Here is a 4,338-nt window from a genome sequence, read left to right as displayed (position 1 = left end):
TGATTGCAAATACAAGCGGCCGAAATCAGCTTCCTTCGCAGGGTGGCTGGGCTCTCCCTTAGAGATAGGGTGAGAAGCTTGGCCATCCGCAGGGTGCTTAGAGTAGAACCACTGCTCCTCCGCATCGAGAGGAACCAGTTGAGGTGGCTCGGGCATCTAGTGAGGAGCTGGCTCTGGGGACGTGGAACGTCACCTCTCTGGCGGAGAAGGAGCCTGAGCTGGTGCGCGAGGTCGAGAGGTATAGTCAGGCTTGCGTCGACACACAGCGTGGGCTCTGGAACCAGTTTCCTTGAGAGGGGTTGGACGCTCTACCACTCTGGAGTTGCCCCCATCGAGAGGCGTAAAGTGGGGGTGGGAATGCTTGTTTCCCCCCGGCTCGCGCCTGTACGTTGGGATTAACCCCGGTGGATGAGAGGGTAGCCTCCCTTCGACTTCGGGTGAGGGGACGGGTCCTGACTGTCGTCTGTGCCTATGCATCGAGGGGCAGTTCAGAGTACCCACCCTTTTTGGAGTCTTTGGAGGAAGTGCTGAAAAGCGCACCCTCTGGGGACTCCCTCGTCGTCCTGGGGGACTTCAATGCTCACGTGGGCAGCGACAGTGAGACCTGGAGGGGCGTAATTGGGAGGAATGGTCCCCCCGATCTGAACCCGAGTGGTGTTCTGTTATTGGACTTCTGTGCTCGTCATGGATTGTCCATAACAAACACCATGTTCAAACATAAGGGTGTCCATATGTGCACTTGGCACCAGGATGCCCTTGGCCGCAGTTCGATGATCGATTTAATGGTCATGTCGTCGGACTTGCGGCCACATGTTTTGGATACTCGGGTGGAGAGGGACGGAGCTGTCAACTGATCACCACCTGGTGGTGAATTGGCTCCGATGGTGGGGGAGGATGGCGGTCAGACCTGGCAGGCCCAAATGTTCTGTGTGGGTTTGCTGGGAACATCTGGCTGAATCTCCTGTCAGAAAGAGCTTCAACTCGCACCTCCGGGAGAGCTTCACTCACGTCCCGGGGGAGGCAGGGGACATTGAGTCCGAGTGGACCTTGTTCCATGCCTCCATTGTCGAGGCAGCTGACCGGAGCTGTGGCCATAAGGTGGTTGGTGCCTGTCACGGCGGCAGCCCCCGAACCCGCTGGTGGACACTGGCGGTGAGGGATGCCGTCAAGCTGAAGAAGGAGTCCTACAGAACCTTTTTGGCCTGCGGGACTCCTGAAGCAGCTGACGGGTACCGACGTGCCAAGCGGAGCACGGCCTTTGCAGTTGCGTAGGGAAAAACTTGGGTGTGGGAGGAGTTCGGTGGTGGTCGAACGACTTTCGAACAGCTTTGAGGCGATTCTGGACCACCATCCGGTGGCTCAGGCGGGAGAAGCAGTGCACTGGCAACACTGTGTTCAGTGGGGACGGGGTGCTGCTGAACTCGACTGGGGATGTCTTGGATCGGTGGAGGGAATACTTTGAAGACCTCCTCAATCCCACCAGCACGTCTTCCACTGAGGAAGCAGAGTCTGGGGACCCCGTGGTGGTCTCGCCTATCTCTGGGGCTGAGATCGCCGAGGTAGTCAAAAAGCTCCTTGGTGGCAAGAGCCCAGGGGTGTATGAGGTCCGCCCGGAGTTCCTCAAGGCTCTGGATGTTGTGGGGTTGTCTTGGCTGACACGTCTCTGCGACATTGCGTGGACATCGGGGGCAGTGCCTCTGGACTGGCAGACCAGGGTGGTGGTTCCCCTCTTCAAAAAGGGGGACCGGATGGTGTGCTCCAACTATAGGGGGTTCACACTCCTTAGCCTCCCCGGGAAGGTCTTTGCAGAGGTCCTGGAGAGGAGGGTCCACAAGATTGTCGAACCTTGAATCCACGAGGAGCAGTGTGGTTTTCGTCCTGGTCGTGGAACTGTGGACCAGCTCTATACCCTTAGCGTGGTCCTGGAGGGTGCATGGGAGTTTGCCCAACCAGTCTACATGTACTCTGTGGACTTGGAGAAGGCGTTCGACCGTGTACCTCGGGGAGTCCTGTGGGGGGTGCTCCGGGAGTATGGGGTTCCAGATCCACTAATACGGGCCATCCGGTCCCTGTACTCCCGGTGCCAGAGCTTGGTCCGCATTGCCGGCAGTAAGTCGGACTTGTTTCCAGTGGGAGTTGGACTCCGCCAGGGCTGCCCTTTGTCACCGGTTCTGTTCATGACTTTTATGGACAGAATCTCTAGGCACAGCCAGGGCGTTGAGGGGCTGCGGTTCGGTGGCCTCAGGATTGGGTCGCTGCTTTTTGCGGATGATCTGGTCCTGTTGGCTTCATCGGAGCGTGACTTTCAGCTCTCTCTGGAGCGGTTCGCAGCCGAGTGTGAAGCGGCTGAGATGAGAATCAGCACCTCCAAGTCCGAGGCCATGGTTCTCAGCCGGAAAAGGGTGGAGTGCAGCCTCTGGGTCGGGGATGAGATCCTGCCTCAAGTGGAGGAGTTCAAGTATCTTGGGGTCTTGTTCATGAGTGAGGGAAGGATGGAGCGGGAGATTGGCCGGCGGATTGGTGCAGCTTCTGCAGTGATGCAGACTCTGCACTGGTCCGTCGTGGTGAAGAAGGAGCTGAGCCAAAAGGCGAAGCTCTCGATTTACCAGTCAATCTACACTCTTTTTAATCTTTGAGAAGCCCTCACAACTCACTGAGAACAATGGTTTAGCATAGACCCTTCCCTGCTTCATGTGACTCTTTCGAAGATGTCCTTGTTGCTAATGCTTGGTTTACCAAAAACACCTTAGTACTTGTATCACCTTTATTTCAGTATAAGCCAGTGGGAAGAAGACAAACTTGATGCTTAGGGGTCAAGTGATTTGTAACAAGTGTCAGAGCTCAGGCAGAGATTAGCATGCATGCTCAGAAACCTTGATAAAGTCAATAACACATTATTAAATATAGCCTGAGCATTTAAATGGACCTCCACTTTTTCATAGTATAACCCATCACTTAAGAATAGGGTCTGTTAATTCCAGCAGCTGTATGCCATAATGGATTTGCTAAATGTGAAGAGAAGGTAACTTTAGAATAAGGAAACTGTTTGTGGGTTAATAAGGCAAATTACTTAGCAAAGTATATTAGAACTGTAAGTTTAACAGTGGGCTGTGTGAGGTTAATCCATCAACTCATTGACTTTCCTCTTGTAGCTCACACGAACTGGTGACTCACATGACCACTTATATTTTCCAATACATGGTTAAATTGTTGTTCTCTTTTTTTTAACAACCCAGTCCAAATAAAGATTTTGATTAGGCCATCTTATCTGCTGCGTCATGGCTGTTGTAATAGCAGGTAGCAGTTACCATTCCACCTGAAGTGAGCATCTAGCACTCGTTGCCAACATCATTTATATGACCTAGATCAGTGGTCCCCAACCTTTTCCTAACTGCGGACCGGTCAACGCTTGACAATTTTAATGCGGACCGGGGGGGGGGGAATACGTCATTTCAAAATAAAAAAATGTTTCAAAATAATACACCGCTCGACTTAGACTGGGACTATAATAGAGGGAGACTTACTACTCTATCTACAGTTGGTAGGAGGAGAAGAAAATATTAAGTATTAAGTAATATTTTCTTCTTCTCCTACCAACTGTGGATGAAGTAGTAAGTCCCCCTTTATTATAGTCCCAGTCTAAGTCGAGGGGTCTTTTATTTTGAAACGTTTTTTTATTTCGAAATGACCGTATTAAATAAAACAGAAATAACTAATTAATTCTTGTGCAGCCCGGTACTGATTGATCCAAGGACCGGTACCGGTCCGCGGCCCGGGGGTTGGGGACCACTGACCTAGATGAACTATTTTGTTCACTTATTACTCCCTGCCCTTTGGTTAGCCCTTAGCCCTTATTATAAATTCCGTATCAAGCTTGAAAAAAGTTAAGCCATATCCCCTAAAGTTGAGCCTTAATATTTTGTCATTTTTTGAATGAATATTATTTTTTATTTAGCTTATTTCTTGTTTTTATACATATTGGAGTTTGAATGTCGGTACATCCTATCCAAGAGGGAACTTATGTGTCATTATGTACCAGCCAACAGTGGACCCCTTCAACTAAAGTTCAGCCTTTATGATATATATATATAAAAAACATAATAACAGAATTCTTTTGTTATGTTGTTTTGAACTTTTTCTCGAAAGTCCACTGTTAACGAGGTACACTTGTATAGGTGTGTGTGTGTCTCTGTGTTTGTTTCTCACAGTGTGTGTCCATTCATTTCTACCTCACCCACCGATGTGGTCAGGGCAGAGGCCCAAAGGTGCCCTAACGGATTTTTTTCCGCCAAGATCCCACACATTCAACTCAGGGTGTGCTGGTGCATGTGTGTCTAT

The sequence above is a fragment of the Larimichthys crocea genome, chromosome XX (assembly GCF_000972845.2).
Source record: "Larimichthys crocea isolate SSNF chromosome XX, L_crocea_2.0, whole genome shotgun sequence".
Taxonomy (NCBI): Eukaryota; Metazoa; Chordata; class Actinopteri; family Sciaenidae; genus Larimichthys; species Larimichthys crocea.
The sequence above is the reverse complement of the archived record's forward strand: the minus strand, read 5'-3'. Positions refer to the sequence as shown.